The 21,900-nt window shown below is 31.4% G+C and overlaps 1 long non-coding RNA gene across 1 annotated transcript; it reads left to right on the top strand.

Annotated features, from left to right (window-relative positions):
- The first annotated feature begins 3,962 nt into the window (after positions 1-3,962).
- LOC141526879 (uncharacterized) lies at positions 3,963-20,779 on the top strand. The gene is made up of 3 exons (XR_012479090.1): positions 3,963-4,063; positions 20,388-20,654; positions 20,729-20,779. It is a non-coding gene; the product is annotated as an uncharacterized LOC141526879 (long non-coding RNA).
- Positions 20,780-21,900: the final 1,121 nt, after the last annotated feature.

Genomic DNA, 21,900 nt, shown 5'->3' with positions numbered 1-21,900 from the left:
CAACGCTTCGCAACGTGATATTCGACGATGCATCAACATGCAAGAGCGTTTACGAGCTGTGATTCGGAACAGAGGTGGCAATACACGGTACTGAGCAGTTACTGCCGTGCGTACAGAGGTCATTCAACAGCTGCAAACAGACAAACACGCAGACAAAGACACACACACACACACACACACACACGTATGTGTGTGAGAAGCGTAAATCCGACCGAGCAACCTCCACGTGGTACGCTTTGGGTAACGCTAATGCCGGCGGTAAAACAACAGTCGAAAAAAATTGAGAAAATTTCGAAAAAAATTTTCGAAAAAAATTGAAATTTTTTTTTTTTCAAATTTCTTGAAAAATCAATCTCTTTGATCGAAAAAATAAAGAATTTTGAAAAAAAAATTTTTTTTCAATGGAAAAATGAATAAAAATCACAAAATTGCTCATAATGGTGATTTTTGCGAAAACACAGAATTTGAAGCTTCTGGGCACTATGAACAAAAAATCGCAGCGCTTTGAATTTCTTAGGGATTTTAGGAGACACTTTGAAGTTAGAAAATTACCAACGATATCCTTCGTTCATCCATTTTATCCAAAGTTATACCAAGTTATCCAAATATCCTTAATTATGCGAATTTTTGTCTTTTTTCAGTCCGAGTTTTCAATTCAAAAAAATTTTTTCTTCAAAAGCGGTTTACGTTTTCTTATAGAGAATATTGTGTAGTTTTCAAAACCCTCCTTCGATTTCCTATACGGTCATTATTTCCAGAGTTATTGATTTCCAAAGTCAAAAAAACTTTTTGCTTTGATTGACGATAACTCCGCGGCAAATTATCGTACAGGCTTTTGATTACGTCAAATTAAAGGGTATTAAATTAACTAAAAGAGCTTTTAAACGAAACAATCGAAAAATTTTTTGAAGCCCGTAGACCTTTTTAAGACGAAAAAAATTTCGAAAAATTTTTTTTCAGTAGTTTTCTTAGGATTTCTCCAGACCTGACGATGACAAAAAATTTTCATGGTCATATCTAAAAACTAGACACTTGGAGCTACAATTTGCTTTTTTTTTTTTCTGTGCGATCATTTTTCTCGGAGTTACAGCTCGCTGAAAATCACCAAAAAATTTGGAATTTTTTTTATATCCCTTAATTTTTGTGACTAGTGTATTTAAGTAAAATTATCTTGGTAAAATTTGAAATAGTAGCAGCATTTGTGAAATTTAGATAGTCAAGGTCATTTTGGAAAATATGTAGTTTGAATATTTAATGAAGCTTGTTAAGTTTGTAGAATTTGAAATTTGGAATTCTGCAAAATTAATTCTAGGTCGTCTGGCTGAATTTAATGAATTTAGTAAATTTAGTGAATTAATTTATTGGAAAAATTGTTTAATGAATTTAATAGAATAGTGAGTCAATAGAATAAATTAAATTTAGTTGAGAAATTTTGGTTGATAAATTTTGATAATGAATTAAATTAGTGAATTTGACATTTCGTATTAATGAATTGTTAAGCGTAAAATTCCAGGAATTTAGATAATTAGTAAGTCAGAGAAAATTGAGTAATTAGAAAAAAGTGTGTATTAAGTTAGCGTCCGGTGGACGGTCAGTTGTATGGAATTTAGTGAGTTATTTAGAAACGTTGTATAGACGCCCGAGTCGGGGGTACAACGGATTAAGTTAGGAAACCGCTACTTAGACGCCCGAGTCGGGGGTGCAGTCGGGAATAGGTTTTAATTGGTATTCTGTCAGGTTGACGAGGAAATTTATAGTATTTTAAGGTATTCCGTCGGAGTGACGAGGTATAGAGAAAATTGATAATTAGATAGTTATAAGAATATTTTGCAAGGGCCTGCGTAGGTGAGAGGTTCTCACAATTAAGTTAGTTTATAAGTTAAGTTGTTAAGTTTTGTAATATAATTGAATAAACCATTTTAATTGCTATAAATCATTTTTTTCAGGATTATTTCCAGCCCTCTCGGACTTCTCACGACCCTGTCTTTTCCCTCTCGTGCTTCCCCGGTTTCTGGGACACCATGTCTAAAATCCCAGTGGCGCCCTTTTTCAGGAAGAAAGGGGTGATCAACTGGACCTGGGCAAAACACCCTGGTTACAACACACACACACACATACACACAGTTGTATATTATTATCGTATTCTATTTAACATTTGATTTTGGTAAAACTTTTGCTTTTGTTGTTTAAAATTACAATTCTTAGTGTAAGTGGGAAAAAACATCGGCCACTAACTAAGATTTAGGCGATCCGCAAACCCAAAGATCTTTTCTTAGCGATTGCTTGACGAGAGTCTCTGGCAAGACTCCCGCACGAGAGTGCGTTCTAACAAGAAGCTCAGAAAATAATATTTTCAGTATATAATTCTTAATAAAATATTCTTAATAATTATCTAATAGTTTTATCAATTATAAAAATAATCGACACAAGTCGAAACATTCAAATTTTATTTGCTAGAACATTCGCTAGCTTAGTTGTATTTGACCTTGGGTATTGGAATTTACTGCGACACAAAAATGTACTGACGCTCGACCAAAATTCCACGAATAAAAGTTTGTCGATTATTTTCCACGTGACAAAATTACTCAATTTTTCTTAAGTTGATTATTATAAAAATTATAACAATAAATTTAACGAATTCTTCGGATGTTAATTAATTGATAATTTTTTAGTTGTTAAAATTTTCCCGCAAGTTTTCCCCCGCAAATTTTCCCGATTGAGTGATTCTCGGGTATAAGCCCCGATGAAAATCACTCGATCCAAACTAGCAAATGTTCAACTATTATTTATTGAAATAATCGTCGATTAAACGATCTAATTGATAATTAAAAAGGAGAAATAACTGGGTATTGGGTAAACCGCGGTCCACTTCTTTCCCACAGAGTAATGATTGATACCTTGACGAATAAAGTGATGATCTAACTCTCTTATTGATGACGAAGTCCTAGTTGTAGTTGGCTTCCTTCGTCTCGTCACTACTCCGGGGATCGGTCCTTCTCGATTTCCGTGGCACTATGTCTGGCAGTCACACTACTTCTCCCTTTTCCACTGCACGGCTCACCTATTTTAACCCAATACTACCCCCTCCCATTTTCCCCTTAGGCCCGAAGATCGAGACACGCCAGTGCTATGTCGAATAATTATCGATATCCGGTGACTTATCGATTTAGGGTAATTTTACCCTGTTACAAACTCTGATTTTTTATCTTTAAATTTCATCAGTTTAGGGGCGATTCTATGGCATTGCTTCGACCATGGATGGATTTTTTTTTTAATTAAATGCTCTACAAAAGTGTTTTTTTCGGCTAAGCCGTAACTCAAACCGGTGAGGTAGTACAGGGCTTCTAAACTTAATTTTTTCATGAAATTTGCATTTGTTCTAATTTATCTCGTGAATGACGAGAGCTAAAAAAGAAATCTGTGTGAAAAACTTGTGAAAAATTTAATTTTTTTAAAAAAAGGTCCCAACAACTAAGTCGCTGAAATCAATATTTCCGGAGATATTTAATGATAAAGTTTTTGTAAATTCAAATTTTTTTTCGAGAATTGCGTCACATCATAAAAAAAATTTTTTTTTTTATAATCCATCACTACTTCCTTAACTTGATGTTTTTTTTTTAAAGATGAAACGGTAAAAAGATTTTTGATAAGAATCTGAAATTACAAAAACTCTATCATTGGATATCTACAGAAATATTGACGTCTGCAACGTTATGCCCTACGCAGCGTTTTTCACGCGGTAGTAGACGACGGAGTAATTTTCGATTTTTATCTAAATTATTTTCCACATTTTACATTATTAATAAATTTATAATTACAGTGTACTCATAAAATCTTAAAAATCAAACATAATTGAGAATTTTGTTGACAATTGAACTTTCAAATATATGTGTGTGTTTTCATTATACTTTCTAGAGTATCTTGCACGTCAATTTACGAAACTCAACCGATGTGTGTGAAAGCCAATCTCCTTGTCAACATGGTGGAATCTGCATTTCCACAGATGCAGGTCCTATTTGTGACTGCCGCACGGGGAATTTCGAAGGTCAATACTGTGAAAAAGGTGAGAAAATTATATTTTGTTTCAATCATAAATTTTTGTTTGTAAATTTTACGATATTTTCTTAAGAAAATTTTACAGAATTTTTCAATCATGAAAAATATTTCTTCTTTCTATTTTTTTTTAAATTTTCAAAAATTTCGAAAATTATTGTCAGAACCTTTGGTTTTCTTGGAAACGGAAAAAAAAATTTGTTTCAAATTTTTTTTAAATTTTCAAAAAAATTTTTTTTGGATTTTTTTTTATTCACTTCTTTGACGTCTTTGACTCAATCTTCAAAAAACTCAAAATTGAGTAAAAAGTTGTAGTCCATCGGCTTGATAGGGTATGCCGTATGCAAAATAGTGTCCGCAAAATTTTTCAGCGAAATTATCTAGATTTTTAGATGGAAAATCTGAATTTGCAAGAATTTTTTTCAAATTTGAGCGCAAACAAAATTTATAAACAATTGAATTGTTTAAACGGTAATAACTCCCGAACGGTTAATTTCACAGGAAAAGATATTCAGGAAAAAATTTTTGTGACTTCAAAATACATAAAAAAGATATCCATGATTTTTTTGATAAAATGATTATTTATTAAGATATTGTAAAAAATGTGCGAAAAAGTAGATAGCTGTATTAGACCTCTCTCTCCAACTAATGTACTTTATGTCGCTGTCCTTCACACTCATGCTGCGTTGAGCGGCAATATGTGACGTCACTCAAAATAAAATATGTCGGGCTCGATGTTCATGTCTACGCGTGCGCAGACAAGCGCGCCTTTTCCAAAATTATTCATCCAGCTTAAATAATTTATCATTTTACTTCTATTTTTTTTGGTAGTATTTGGATTTATAAATGAACAATGCAAAATAATTTAAACATTTTTTTTGAATTAAATTACTATCATATATATATATATATATATATATATATATATATATATATATATATACATATATATATATATATATATATATATATATATATATATATATATATATATATATATATATATATATTAGGGTGTGCCAAAATGTAACTTACTTGTAAAGTCCGAAGTATATATAATTTGGCCTACCTGCCTTACCTTCTGTTGGGCGTCAGGAGCTGTGCTCCAATCACGTCGTTTCCGGCGGTCGTGATTAAAAAAAAGAAAATACTCATTTACTTTACAATAATTAATTACTCGTCGAGAACAACAATAATCAGCGTCATAACAACGCAAACCAAAATCAAGATTAAAAAAAAAAAAAGACCATTCGACAGTCGAAATGGAAGTAGATTTTATAATAAATGTGATAAAAATCCAAAAATTACTTCGATCGGTAACAACGATAGCCGTAATGAATATAGATCAATTTTTAAACTTAACATACTTCATTGATAATGATGATATCTCAGTGATAACAATATTTTAATAAAATATTTGTTTGACTGACATAGAATTAAGAAAGATGTAAATACTAATATGTATGGATAAATATATATTAGGATGCAAGCGGCATTATGGCCGAGCGGACTAAGTCATTATCCCGTTAGTTCGGTCGCACATCATATCGTGAGGCGAGGGTTCGAGCCCCGACGGTTGTTAGAATAGTTCCAACACCAACCGTCGGGGGTCGCTCCGGTAGCCGAAATGTACTGGCATGGGTTTTCTCTGTGGTCTCCCCATCGCCACTATTCCAACAACCGATCGAAAGGGGTGAGGAATAGGGTAAATGCAGTACAGAAAGCACAAGTCGGTCCACAGCCGCATGGAGAGTAATGAAAGATATGTGCAAGAATAATAATTGAAAGAAAGAGCAAATATGTTCGTAATAAAAAAGTGGAGAGATATATTGGAATATGTTGATAATAAAAAGTGGAGAACATATTGGAATATGTTGATAATAAAAGTGGATGAGGGTAGAAAGATTGGGTTGATAATATAAAAAAACGAAGAGCATACGATAATAGTAGAGAGAAAAAACTATATGTGGAGACGCTGAGATAATCAGCCTTGTAAAAGCCAGAATTGGTATACAAGTAAAACTCATAATAATAAATAATATATTAGGGTGCTTTGTTTTTTCAACTATTTTTTTTTTTTTTCGGTCCCATCGTGAAATTTTTATGTAAGTACCCAAAAAAAAAAAAAAATACCCTGAAAGCTTGGGCCTTAGTATTAATATTAAGACCTCGACCCAGGCGTTTGAAGATTTCCTCTTAAAAAAACACAGAAACTTTGGCTTTTTCATGTTTAAATTTCTATAGCTCGGTGGCATTTCATAGTATCGCTTCGACTATGGATGGGTTTTTTTCATTATTGAATGTTTTACAAAAGTGTCCATTGCGGCCAAGTCGTAACTCGAACCGGCGAAGTAGTAAATGCCTCTAAACTTGATTTTTCCATGAAATTCGCGTTTTTCGCAGTTATCTCGTGAATAACAAAAGCTACCGTAAAAATGCAGACATTAAACTTGTAGAAAATTTAATTTCCTACCAAGTTGCTAAAATCAATATTTCTGGAGATATTTAATGATAAAGTTTTTGTAATTTAAAATTTTTATCGAAAATCATGTCAAATTATAAAAATATATTTTTTTTTATTATTTATCACTACTTTTTAACTAATAACTTTTTCTTAAAAATAGAACGATAAAAAAATATAAATAGTTGGAAATATATTAGTATTGAATGTAAAAGAAAATGTTTTACATTTATAGATAAATTGACAGGTTAGAAATTTTTGTAATTTATAAGATTACGTTAGCAAAAAATAAAATATGTAACGAGAAGAAAGAGGTGAAATGTGTGTAAGTAATCTAGTACTGATCATTCCTTTTGTTTACTCTAATACCCCACTCCTTGCAGAGCAACAATCAGACTTTGGCTTGACCTTGATTGAGCTTACTTAATTTACCGCTTAATTATAGCGCTTTCTTTAATCTCTACTACTTAACACTGGCGTCGCGGGGTTCTTAACAAAGCTTTGTGTACACTAACCTCATAGCGTCGATCATACGAAGTCAACGTTGCATTACGTATTTCAGTTCAACATTATCATTATTAACAATGTCTGAACAAATTGGTAAAAAAATCTACAATTATTTAATCGGATTTGAAATAAACACAATTAATAAAAATAAATTACCCTTATATCGCGACGTATTGAGCTTGTTTATGTACAAACATTATTCTTTGAAACAAACTATTCGAAATAGTTCATCAGATGTTCTTAGATAGGTTAATGCTGTTTGGGCCGGCTTTTTGATTCCGACTATTCGTCCTCAGCACAGTAAGAAAAAGCTAGAAAAGCTTTATGCCGAGAATATGATAATTAAAAAACATCGACCCAGAGCAAAAAAATTAAAAGCTGAACAAGCCAATGTCAAAAAGTTTTGCGAAAAACTTGATAAATTGTTTGATATTTCTAATTGTGCTGCCGTGAAAAAATTGCCAGAAGGAGTTAGAAACTTTTTATTAGAGTCAAGGTAAGAATTGTAATAAACGTTTACCAGTAGCCTATGCTTCACCAGAAATGATTTCTGATAATCAGTCAGCTATGGAACAAGATGTAGTTGATGAAGATAACGTCAACATTGAGATAGAAACAGGTTAGTTTTAAATATCAACTTGGGGTTTTCTCATTAATAAAAAATTATAAATACTTCAAAAAATTGGTAATTGTTCCGAATCGCGGTTCTGCATATTTTTAAATATTCAATTTTTGATGAAATTCAAGAAAAAATTAATTAATCGGTCAAAGAAAATTGATTTCATATTCAAAAAACGGAGGAGCCATGATTTTAAACAATTGCAAAAATATTTTTCATTTCTAAAGATCTTTTTTTACTGGTTTCTAACGATTATTTTTAACAATTAAGTTCTAAAAATTTTCCATTTCAGGTTTCAAACTATCTCAACACACAGTCTTGACCAGTTTTTCCAGAAACGTATCGAGTTCTAGTGAATTAAAACGAACTTGCTCTGATTTTGAATATGAAATTCCTACTCCGAAAATAAAAAAGCTTAACATTTTGACTTCTGAACTCGTATCAGCGCTTAATCGCCCTCAAACCAGCGATAGAAATGCGATGTTTATTATAGCAGCAGTTATTAAAAGTCTGGGTCTCGATGTCGAGAAATATAATTTAAGTTACTCCTCAATTCGTAATGCGCGCATTTTAAAACGTGAAGGAATTATTGATACCATAAAGAAGAAGAAAGAAGATGACGAATCTCTTGTAGTTCACTGGGATGGTAAGAAACTTCCTACAGGACATGGCACATTGAAAGCAGAACGACTGGCAATACATATTTCTGGAACACATACTTCAAGAATTCTAGAAGCTCCGTTTCTTTCTGATGGCACTGGATCGAGTCAAGCTTCAGCCATATTCAACACATTAACTGAATAGGATCTTTGTGATCAAATCAAAGCGATGTGTTTCGATACAACTAGTTCAAATACTGGTAAATTTTTATTTTGTCTGAGTAATTTTATCGATTAATGTTTTTCTAATTTTTTTAACCCGAGAATATAGTTGTAACCATTGTAAAAAGCTTTTTTCTAGTTTGCGTTTTCTATTCTAATAAACAAATTATGCTTCAATTTCAAAAAGCTAATAGCTGAGTCAAGTCTTCCAAAATGATTTACAAATATTTGCTAAGTTTTTTTTTGTTTATGTAATGTTTCAAATGTATCCGGCAAATTAAAGCAATAAAGATTTTTGATAACAAAAGCTTTTATGAATAAACAATTTAACAAATTCAATTTTAGATTTCGTTGTTTATTTTAAATTTAATAATAAAAATAAACTTTTCAGGTGATGTAAATGGTGCTTGTGCTCTATTTGAAAAAATGATTGGTCGTGATTTGTTGTATCTAGCTTGTCACCACATCATACATCGGAATTAATGTTGAAAAATGTGGCAGAAGTTGCTTGGCCAGTTACGAATGGTCCATCTGTACCAATTTTCAAAAGATTTCGAGATCATTGGACAAAAATTGATACATCAGTCTACGAAATTAGCATCAATGATGAACTTATAGCAGATATTTTAAATGATAAAAAACAAGATATACTGGATTTTATTGAAGATCAGTTAAAGGTTTGCTTATAAGTACTTTCATACTTTCGATTCCATTTATTCAATACCTTAAAACAAGGATAGTTTTACGGTTTTTCAAATGATCAATTTATTTAGGCTGTATTAATTTTAAATTATTTATTCTTTTACCTAATTAGAATTATCATCCACGAGATGACTACAAAGAGTTTTTGATGCTGAGTCGTATATTTTTTGGTGGCGGAGAAAGTCATGAAGTTAAATTTACAGCTCCTGGTGCTTGTCATCATGCAAGATGGCTTTCAAAAGCTCTCTACTGTTTGAAAATTTATATGTTTCGCAGATAATTCAAAATTTCAATCAAAAAAGTGAATGATTTACGTAAGATTTGTGTTTTTATCTTATTATTCAATGTTAAAATCTGGTTCATAGCTCCGAATGCGATAAAAGCACCGAATTCAGATTTGGAATTAGTGAAAAATCTCATTCAATATAGAGACATACATCCTGATGTAGCAAATGCAGCATTGGATAAATTATGCAGGCATTTGTGGTATTTATATGAGCAGCTTGTTGGATTGGCTCTTTTCGATAAAACAGTTTCACGAGAAGAAAAATTAAAAATTATAGAGAAAATTAATAGCACAATAGTAGTTGAAAAAGCTAGTAAACGTTACACAGTGGCCTATAGTGCAATAACTTCAATGATAGATAAAAACATTAGTGATTTTGTGACCAAAAATTTATTATTTATCTTTGAACAATTTGATCTTCCTTATGGATTTCTAAATTCAGAACCAAATACATGGGAAACTAATTACGAGTATCAACAGTGTCTTAAAATATTTTGCAACTTGAAGGTAGTGAATGATATTGCCGAGCGAGGAGTAGCATGAAAAAAGCACTAGCTGAAAAATTCAATCAAGGTTTGACCAATAATGAACAGGAGAGGCAAAAAATTTTTTCAGACAGTCCAAAACTATCGCTTAGAGCACCCTTCATGTACGAAATCACAAGACAGTCGAACAGAAGTGAAATAAAAAATTTTTTGTTATCAAGCTTATCAATAAAATTTTTATATTTGACATATTTCCGACTAATTATAATTTTTTTGCGTTCCATTATTAAAAAAACGTAATTAGTTAAGAAAGTAGTGATAAGTAATAAAAAAAAAATATATTTTTTATAATTTGACATGATTTTCGATAAAAATTTTAAATTACAAAAACTTTATCATTAAATATCTCCTGAAATATTGATTTTAGCGAAGTCCTTTTTTGTAGGAAATTAAATTTCCTACAAGTTTGTTGCAAGCATTTTGTCCATAGCTCTTGTAATTTACGAGATAACTGCGAAAAAACGCGAATTTCATGGAAAAATCAAGTTTAGAGGACTGTACTACCTCGCCGGTTCGAGTTACGACTTGGCCGCAATGAACACTTTTGTAAAGCATTCAATTCTGAAAAAAACCCGTCCATAGTCAAAGCGATACTATGAAAAACCGCCGAGCTATAGAAATTTAAACATGAAAAAGACAAAGTTTTTATGTTTTTTTAAGGGGAAATCTTCAAACGCCTGGGTTGAGGCCTTAATAATAATATTAAGGGCCCAAACTTTCAGGGTATTTTTTTCTTTGCTACTTGCAACAAAATTTCACGATGGGACCGAAAAAAAAATAGTTGAAAAAAAAAGCACCCTAATATATATATATATATATATATATATATATATATATATATATATATATATATATATATATATATATATATATATATATACTACTGGAAAAAATTAAGGGATCAAAAAAAAATTCCAAATTTTTCGGTAGTTTTCAACAGGTCGTAACTTTGAGAGAAATGGTCGTACAGGAAATAAAAAAAAGGAAATTGTAGCTCCAAGTGTCTAGTTTTTGGATTAGAACTTCAAAATTTTGTAGCCTCCGCGGTTTCTGAGTAATCGTAGAAAAACCAGCAACAAAAAAATTCTCAAAATTTTTTTAGTTTTTTTTTTTGGTCTACAGGCGTGGAAAAAATTTTTTTAGCTTAACCACCATAAGGATCGGATACTTTGTTCATTTAGCTTTAATTTGTTTTTTTAAACACCCTGATACGTCCACTCCTCGCTGAGATATTGGTCTTCAAATGGAAAAGGATCTTTTTCTCTTTGATTATCGATATCTCAGCAACCAATGATCGCACAGAAAGTTAAAGGTGGGTTTCAAGAACTTGAATGAATTCCCCTTAATGACTGTCCATTGTTTTTTCGAAAAAAAATTTTTTCTTTCCGTCACATGAATTTGAAAATGCAACAAAAAAAGGGCTTTTAGTGGTTTTTTGGAAAATCAAGCGCTGGATCGAAAATATTGAGGAACCCACTAATGTTAAGTGTGCCTTTTACAGTTCAATATGTCCACAAAAACCCTACAAAGAATCAAATTAATCCAGCCAGCCGTTTTTTTGTTTCACTTGATCGAATTTTTGAAAAAATTAAAGGATCACGTTTTTGCTCTGAAAAGCTCATAATTTTTAAAAATGAGAAAAAAAATTGTTTTTTCGAGCTTTTTCCACATTTTCGTTCCAAAAAGTGCTTAAATTTTCAAAAAAAAAAAATTTTCAAAAAAAAAAAATTTTTTTTAAAAAATTTTTTTTGGAAAAATTTTTTTTTAACAAGTTAAGGAAACTCAAAAAACGATCGCCCAATGATTTTTATCACCTTTCCACCGCTGCATTCCGTGATTCTACTGATCTCCTTTTAATTAAATTAAAAAAAAAATTTTTTTTAGCGCAGAGGGATTAGTTTTGAAAAAAACTGTTGAATGAAGCGATTTGCTAAGGATTCACAAAAAGAAAAGAAAAAAAAAAACTCCGAAAAGCGTATGAAAAAAATCGAAATTAGATTGGGGGTATTAACTTTTTTTATTAATTTAATTAAAAGGAGATCAGTAGAATCACGGAATGCAGCGGTGGAAAGGTGATAAAAATCATTGGGCGATCGTTTTTTGAGTTTCCTTAACTTGTTAAAAAAAAATTTTTCCAAAAAAAATTTAAAAAAATTTTTTTTTTTTGAAAATTTTTTTTTTTTGAAAATTTAAGCACTTTTTGGAACGAAAATGTGGAAAAAGCTCGAAAAAACAATTTTTTTTCTCATTTTTAAAAATTATGAGCTTTTCAGAGCAAAAAACGTGATCCTTTAATTTTTTCAAAAATTCGATCAAGTGAAACAAAAAAACGGCTGGCTGGATTAATTTGATTCTTTGTAGGGTTTTTGTGGACATATTGAACTGTAAAAGGCACACTTAACATTAGTGGGTTCCTCAATATTTTCGATCCAGCGCTTGATTTTCCAAAAACCACTAAAAGCCCTTTTTTGTTGCATTTTCAAATTCATGTGACGGAAAGAAAAAATTTTTTTCGAAAAACAATGGACAGTCATTAAGGGGAATTCATTCAAGTTCTTGAAACCCACCTTTAACTTTCTGTGCGATCATTGGTTGCTGAGATATCGATAATCAAAGAGAAAAAGATCCTTTTCCATTTGAAGACCAATATCTCAGCGAGGAGTGGACGTATCAGGGTGTTTAAAAAAACAAATTAAAGCTAAATGAACAAAGTATCCGATCCTTATGGTGGTTAAGCTAAAAAAATTTTTTCCACGCCTGTAGACCAAAAAAAAAAACTAAAAAAATTTTGAGAATTTTTTTGTTGCTGGTTTTTCTACGATTACTCAGAAACCGCGGAGGCTACAAAATTTTGAAGTTCTAATCCAAAAACTAGACACTTGGAGCTACAATTTCCTTTTTTTTATTTCCTGTACGACCATTTCTCTCAAAGTTACGACCTGTTGAAAACTACCGAAAAATTTGGAATTTTTTTTTGATCCCTTAATTTTTTCCAGTAGTGTATATATATATATATATATATATATATATATATATATATATATATATATATATATATATATATATTAGGGTGCTTTTTTTTCAACTATTTTTTTTTCGGTCCCATCGTGAAATTTTGTTGCAAGTAGCAAAGAAAAAAATACCCTGAAAGTTTGGGCCCTTAATATTAATATTAAGGCCTCAACCCAGGCGTTTGAAGATTTCCCCTTAAAAAAACATAAAAACTTTGTCTTTTTCATGTTTAAATTTCTATAGCTCGGCGGTTTTTCATAGTATCGCTTTGACTATGGACGGGTTTTTTTCAGAATTGAATGCTTTACAAAAGTGTTCATTGCGGCCAAGTCGTAACTCGAACCGGCGAGGTAGTACAGTCCTCTAAACTTGATTTTTCCATGAAATTCGCGTTTTTTCGCAGTTATCTCGTAAATTACAAGAGCTATGGACAAAATGCTTGCAACAAACTTGTAGGAAATTTAATTTCCTACAAAAAAGGACTTCGCTAAAATCAATATTTCAGGAGATATTTAATGATAAAGTTTTTGTAATTTAAAATTTTTATCGAAAATCATGTCAAATTATAAAAAATATATTTTTTTTTTATTACTTATCACTACTTTCTTAACTAATTACGTTTTTTTAATAATGGAACGCAAAAATTATAATTAGTCGGAAATATGTCAAATATAAAAATTTTATTGATAAGCTTGATAACAAAAAATTTTTTATTTCACTTCTGTTCGACTGTCTTGTGATTTCGTACATGAAGGGTGCTCTAAGCGATAGTTTTGGACTGTCTGAAAAAATTTTTTGCCTCTCCTGTTCATTATTGGTCAAACCTTGATTGAATTTTTCAGCTAGTGCTTTTTTCATGCTACTCCTCGCTCGGCAATATCATTCACTACCTTCAAGTTGCAAAATATTTTAAGACACTGTTGATACTCGTAATTAGTTTCCCATGTATTTGGTTCTGAATTTAGAAATCCATAAGGAAGATCAAATTGTTCAAAGATAAATAATAAATTTTTGGTCACAAAATCACTAATGTTTTTATCTATCATTGAAGTTATTGCACTATAGGCCACTGTGTAACGTTTACTAGCTTTTTCAACTACTATTGTGCTATTAATTTTCTCTATAATTTTTAATTTTTCTTCTCGTGAAACTGTTTTATCGAAAAGAGCCAATCCAACAAGCTGCTCATATAAATACCACAAATGCCTGCATAATTTATCCAATGCTGCATTTGCTACATCAGGATGTATGTCTCTATATTGAATGAGATTTTTCACTAATTCCAAATCTGAATTCGGTGCTTTTATCGCATTCGGAGCTATGAACCAGATTTTAACATTGAATAATAAGATAAAAACACAAATCTTACGTAAATCATTCACTTTTTTGATTGAAATTTTGAATTATCTGCGAAACATATAAATTTTCAAACAGTAGAGAGCTTTTGAAAGCCATCTTGCATGATGACAAGCACCAGGAGCTGTAAATTTAACTTCATGACTTTCTCCGCCACCAAAAAATATACGACTCAGCATCAAAAACTCTTTGTAGTCATCTCGTGGATGATAATTCTAATTAGGTAAAAGAATAAATAATTTAAAATTAATACAGCCTAAATAAATTGATCATTTGAAAAACCGTAAAACTATCCTTGTTTTAAGGTATTGAATAAATGGAATCGAAAGTATGAAAGTACTTATAAGCAAACCTTTAACTGATCTTCAATAAAATCCAGTATATCTTGTTTTTTATCATTTAAAATATCTGCTATAAGTTCATCATTGATGCTAATTTCGTAGACTGATGTATCAATTTTTGTCCAATGATCTCGAAATCTTTTGAAAATTGGTACAGATGGACCATTCGTAACTGGCCAAGCAACTTCTGCCACATTTTTCAACATTAATTCCGATGTATGATGTGGTGACAAGCTAGATACAACAAATCACGACCAATCATTTTTTCAAATAGAGCACAAGCACCATTTACATCACCTGAAAAGTTTATTTTTATTATTAAATTTAAAATAAACAACGAAATCTAAAATTGAATTTGTTAAATTGTTTATTCATAAAAGCTTTTGTTATCAAAAATCTTTATTGCTTTAATTTGCCGGATACATTTGAAACATTACATAAACAAAAAAACTTAGCAAATATTTGTAAATCATTTTGGAAGACTTGACTCAGCTATTAGCTTTTTGAAATTGAAGCATAATTTGTTTATTAGAATAGAAAACGCAAACTAGAAAAAAGCTTTTTACAATGGTTACAACTATATTCTCGGGTTAAAAAATTAGAAAAACATTAATCGATAAAATTACTCAGACAAAATAAAAATTTACCAGTATTTGAACTAGTTGTATCGAAACACATCGCTTTGATTTGATCACAAAGATCCTATTCAGTTAATGTGTTGAATATGGCTGAAGCTTGACTCGATCCAGTGCCATCAGAAAGAAACGGAGCTTCTAGAATTCTTGAAGTATGTGTTCCAGAAATATGTATTGCCAGTCGTTCTGCTTTCAATGTGCCATGTCCTGTAGGAAGTTTCTTACCATCCCAGTGAACTACAAGAGATTCGTCATCTTCTTTCTTCTTCTTTATGGTATCAATAATTCCTTCACGTTTTAAAATGCGCGCATTACGAATTGAGGAGTAACTTAAATTATATTTCTCGACATCGAGACCCAGACTTTTAATAACTGCTGCTATAATAAACATCGCATTTCTATCGCTGGTTTGAGGGCGATTAAGCGCTGATACGAGTTCAGAAGTCAAAATGTTAAGCTTTTTTATTTTCGGAGTAGGAATTTCATATTCAAAATCAGAGCAAGTTCGTTTTAATTCACTAGAACTCGATACGTTTCTGGAAAAACTGGTCAAGACTGTGTGTTGAGATAGTTTGAAACCTGAAATGGAAAATTTTTAGAACTTAATTGTTAAAAATAATCGTTAGAAACCAGTAAAAAAAGATCTTTAGAAATGAAAAATATTTTTGCAATTGTTTAAAATCATGGCTCCTCCGTTTTTTGAATATGAAATCAATTTTCTTTGACCGATTAATTAATTTTTTTCTTGAATTTCATCAAAAATTGAATATTTAAAAATATGCAGAACCGCGATTCGGAACAATTACCAATTTTTTGAAGTATTTATAATTTTTTTATTAATGAGAAAACCCCAAGTTGATATTTAAAAACTAACCTGTTTCGATCTCAATGTTGACGTTATCTTCATCAACTACATCTTGTTCCATAGCTGACTGATTATCAGAAATCATTTCTGGTGAAGCATAGGCTACTGGTAAACGTTTATTACAATTCTTACCTTGACTCTAATAAAAAGTTTCTAACTCCTTCTGGCAATTTTTTCACGGCAGCACAATTAGAAATATCAAACAATTTATCAAGTTTTTCGCAAAACTTTTTGACATTGGCTTGTTCAGCTTTTGATTTTTTTGCTCTGGGTCGATGTTTTTTAATTATCATATTCTCGGCATAAAGCTTTTCTAGCTTTTTCTTACTGTGCTGAGGACGAATAGTCGGAATCAAAAAGCCGGCCCAAACAGCATTAACCTATCTAAGAACATCTGATGAACTATTTCGAATAGTTTGTTTCAAAGAATAATGTTTGTACATAAACAAGCTCAATACGTCGCGATATAAGGGTAATTTATTTTTATTAATTGTGTTTATTTCAAATCCGATTAAATAATTGTAGATTTTTTTACCAATTTGTTCAGACATTGTTAATAATGATAATGTTGAACTGAAATACGTAATGCAACGTTGACTTCGTATGATCGACGCTATGAGGTTAGTGTACACAAAGCTTTGTTAAGAACCCCCGCGACGCCAGTGTTAAGTAGTAGAGATTAAAGAAAGCGCTATAATTAAGCGGTAAATTAAGTAAGCTCAATCAAGGTCAAGCCAAAGTCTGATTGTTGCTCTGCAAGGAGTGGGGTATTAGAGTAAACAAAAGGAATGATCAGTACTAGATTACTTACACACATTTCACCTCTTTCTTCTCGTTACATATTTTATTTTTTGCTAACGTAATCTTATAAATTACAAAAATTTCTAACCTGTCAATTTATCTATAAATGTAAAACATTTTCTTTTACATTCAATACTAATATATTTCCAACTATTTATATTTTTTTATCGTTCTATTTTTAAGAAAAAGTTATTAGTTAAAAAAGTAGTGATAAATAATAAAAAAAAAATATATTTTTTATAATTTGACATGATTTTCGATAAAAATTTTAAATTACAAAAACTTTATCATTAAATATCTCCAGAAATATTGATTTTAGCAACTTGGTAGGAAATTAAATTTTCTACAAGTTTATTGTCTGCATTTTTACGGTAGCTTTTGTTATTCACGAGATAACTGCGAAAAAACGCGAATTTCATGGAAAAATCAAGTTTAGAGGCATTTACTACTTCGCCGGTTCGAGTTACGACTTGGCCGCAATGGACACTTTTGTAAAACATTCAATAATGAAAAAAACCCATCCATAGTCGAAGCGATACTATGAAATGCCACCGAGCTATAGAAATTTAAACATGAAAAAGCCAAAGTTTCTGTGTTTTTTTAAGAGGAAATCTTCAAACGCCTGGGTCGAGGTCTTAATATTAATACTAAGGCCCAAGCTTTCAGGGTATTTTTTTTTTTTTTGGGTACTTACATAAAAATTTCACGATGGGAAAAAAATAGTTGAAAAAAAAAGCACCCTAATATACATATATATATATATATATATATATATATATATATATATATATATATATATATATATATATATATATATATATATATATATATATATATATATTTATATTTCGTACTCGTGCGTTAGCGAGGACAAAGCCCGAAATAAATAACCTGGCCTACATGCTTTACCTTTTTTTCGCGCCAGGAGCTGTGCCCCTATCACGTCGATGTCCGGCTACTCCGGTCCGGGACTCCTTTCGTCGGGTGGCGGGCCTTCTGGATACGACTTAATTATAGAGGAACGAGGAAAGTATTCGGGGCTATTCGCATTAAATCGCAAGTAGTAAAAAAAAATAAGTTATTAATTTATTAACAATAAATTCAAATAATTGTTCAAGATTAACAAGATAAAAGAATTAAGCGCAAAATTTCAATCGTCAACGATCTCGTCGATACGCCGTCGATACGCAGTTTGCAAGAAAACAACTTCAAATTTTACAAACAAAAAAAAAATACCCCGGTTAAATTCAATTAACAATCTCAAAAAAAAAAAAAATAAACAAAAAACTTTTTGTCGTCGCTCACCCAGTTAATTTAATCAGTTAACGACAGAAAACAATTAAATCATCACGCAATTCACTCAATCGCAATTAATTAACTAAAAAATAGATAAACAAAAAAATGTTCGTTTGTTCCAATTAATTGATTTAATTAATTATAGTTGATTAGATAATTAACAATATTTTACAAAAAAAAAACTATTCACCTTCGCAACAAAAGAATATACAAACATCGTCTGATTTAATTAATGATAATTAATTAAATAATTAGCAATAATAATCTATGCGCCAAAATTCAATGGAGTTTTAATTCCAATTGGTATCTAATAAGTATTCGCCAAATCTAATTCAATAAAAATTTAATTCGTTCGTCGCAGTTAAGAAGTAATTAAATCCTATACTGAATTATTAGACTCGCCGGTTTTAATAGTTATAAAATTAATTAAAGCTTAAGCAAAGAGTTAACTCTTGTTAATTCCCCGGAGTTACTAAATAATTAATTATTCGGCACGAATCCGAAGCTCGATTAATAGGTAAATCGCACTCGTCGATTACCCGGGAAGTAGATGTCGAAATTACACAAAAAAATTAATAATAATAATATCAATGCTAATTTCCATCAGTACACTCACAAAAAAAAACAACAATGGCGGTACCGAAATACCTGGTGGGATTATTTGATTACTGGTCGACTCAACACAACCTTGAAATTCCGTAGCGATATGTCACGCCAATCAACGACAACTTTAATTACGCATATGTTATGTCCAAGGGCGTTTTTAGACCGGTAGCGTAAACGGTAGAGGATTGGACTAACGAATTAAAGAATTCGCAACGGAGGTTTTAATTCCGTTGTTTTAATTATTTATGTGGGACGTTTTCGAGATACGAACTTACCACGCCTTCGTTTGAGACTGACGGATTTTTATGAGAGTAGATGTACTTACTGTAACAGGAACTTTATTGATGGTCAGATCCGTGGTTTCAGGGCAGCTGTTAGCGCCTGTTCCTTGATTGGGCTCTTTGGTTGGTTCTCGCAACGGATGGAGTTGGATGGATTTGGGCTGCTTATTCTAAGGGCTTCTTATCTTATGAAATTAACGAACTCGAATGGAATTTCACTTCTTTTTAAGATTTATTTTTATAAACATTAAAACTTACACTTTCACAAGTTGATTTTTAATCGAAATTATATTAATGAATTTTATTTGTTTGAGCTAACGTCCTCCAGTCCCCCGAAGGGTAAAGTGGGCAAATTTAGCTTTTAACGATATTTTATTTAAACTTATTGCCCGGATTCTCGCCTAAGTGCAGAGCAAATTAGAACTTTGAGATTCCGGTTCTCTAGAATTGTGTTTAATAACTAATACGTGACCTGCCGGTTGACCCGAGTCTGAACTCGTCTTAAGTGCAGCGCAAATTAAGATAAGGGACTTTTACAAGGCACGGGCCCGTCAACTAAACGCGGAAGTCGAATTAATTGAGCAAAGACGAGGCGTTGGCTGTTGATCGCCTTTTTAAATACTCGCAGTGCTGAGATTGCAGAAGTCCCCGCTAGTAAACCAGCAGTCGCGTAGCGTTTATTTTATTGTGGCTTTCACGCATGGAGAAGTCTTCCATTTGCGCGGGTGATTTAAAATTAAAGAAAAATTTTGGGGTGGACATAACATTCCCCCGGAAAAGCGAGAAGCTAGCATAGTTTTTCGGTTTTCCTATAGCCACCTTCCCTATAAGCGAGAGCCACTTACAAATTTTTCTTAATAATATTCTTAACCTAATAAGAGAGTAGTGAGGAAAGTCATCTGGCGCGAATATTTAATTTTAAATTATATTTTAATTCTGCATTGTGTTACATTGTGTATATTTCGTTGACGAATGATCTTTCTTATCTCGCTTCGCTTGCCTCTCGAGTTCGCGAAGCCGGGTTGAGCGTCAGTGTTTTCTCAAGAGTGATCGCTTATAGTTCGATAAAAATGTACGCTTCAAATAAAAATTTCGAAGGCTACGGTACTTGGTAACAGATGGCCATAATCGTTTATGGAGAGAGAGTAAGTAAAAATTTTTTTTTATATATATATATATTCTTTTTCTTTATGATTTGAGGAGGGCGGTTCAGCCTCTGGCGGAATTGGCGTATCCTATCCATCCCCACGAAGCCTTATTTTTGGCTTCGTGCTTGGTGACGTTATTTGGCTCTCTGCCTCCCGAGGTCGTTGAGGCGGTCATGTTCTTCAGCTTCCAGGAACTGGAGATGGTTGCAGAGGTCCGGAGTTTCGAGGAGATCCTCGCCCCCAACCACGAGGATATCGAGCGGTTAAGAATCGCCCTGGTCGAGGCGATCTTTAATGGTTTGGTCACCATGGCATAAAGGTATGTTATTATAAAATGCTTCATAGTTATTTGGTATCTTATCTTTCATTTGTTCTTTTCTTTTTTTGTTCCAGGCTAGACATATCGGGTGTCGTCGTTTCTGCCAAGAGAGCTGAACGTATCTTCGTTTCGTATATATAAAAAAATATAACAAAAATTTTTTTAAGAATTTTTTTTTTTTAAAATAAACGATAAAAATTTTTCTTCAATTTGGTTTCTTGCTTTTGTTTCCTATACTTTCTCCCCTCCCATAAAAATAACCATACTGATAGTTGTAGTGGTTGCAACTAAACCAAGAAGGTAAGTAGAATGAAAATAAAAATAAAGTAAGACGAAAATTAAGTAAAATAAGTAGATAAAAGAAAAGTAAAATATATAGGCAAATGAAAAGATAAAAGAAAAGGACCAAAAACGAAAATAAAAAAAATATAAAAATTTTACTTTTTTTTTTTTTTTATACAAAGAAAAATTTATGCGGATTTTATTAGTAAGGGTAGAGAAAGAAGGAGAATGGAGTATACGTATAGGCATATGTATATATCTATATTTATACGTATCTACGTAGTGGTATGCTTTATACGTTATACCCATGCGGTAACACGGCTGTGGGCGTGGCTTGCCGAGAGGTGGTCGCGGATGAGCGGGCGTCGGTAAGCTACTCCGCTTGACTTAGCAGCCCGTTATAATTAACGCTAGATGACTCTTCTTGTTCTCTTTCTTATTTTACTTGTAATTATTAAATATTAAACGTATAAAGTAATCGTTTTTAATTATAAAAAGATTTTAGGATTCTAAAAAAAATTTTGTATGAGTGACGTTAGCTCTGAAATATAAAAAAAATTTTTTTTGTATATGGAAATTGTTGGGTATATATATTTAATGATTTGACATAATAATAATATTAATAGATAATAATATGATTATATATAATAATTGGTTAAATGTATGTTATAGAAATTTAAATTGTGTATAATTGGATTCTTTATATAAGTTTTATATAGATTAAATATAGAATGTAATTAACTAGTTAAATAATTTGTTAATATATAGAAAAAAATTTTTGTATGATATAGTGATAGTAAAATGGAGAAACAATTTTTGGTGGAATTTATAGAAATAAAAAAATTTTGAAAAAGAATCTAGATAAAAAAAATGTCGAGATTTTGCGCTGTTTTTACTCGTCCCCTCAAGGCCGGAGGTAATTTTATCTTCGGTCTTGTGAGTCTTACTGTCGCAAAAAAATTTT

The sequence above is a fragment of the Cotesia typhae genome, unplaced genomic scaffold, assembly GCF_013202065.1.
Source record: "Cotesia typhae breed Kobodo isofemale line unplaced genomic scaffold, CoteBio_Ctyphae contig_37, whole genome shotgun sequence".
NCBI lineage: Eukaryota > Metazoa > Arthropoda > Insecta > Hymenoptera > Braconidae > Cotesia > Cotesia typhae.
Note: the sequence above shows the minus strand (reverse complement) of the source record. Positions and strands in the feature narration are given on the sequence as shown.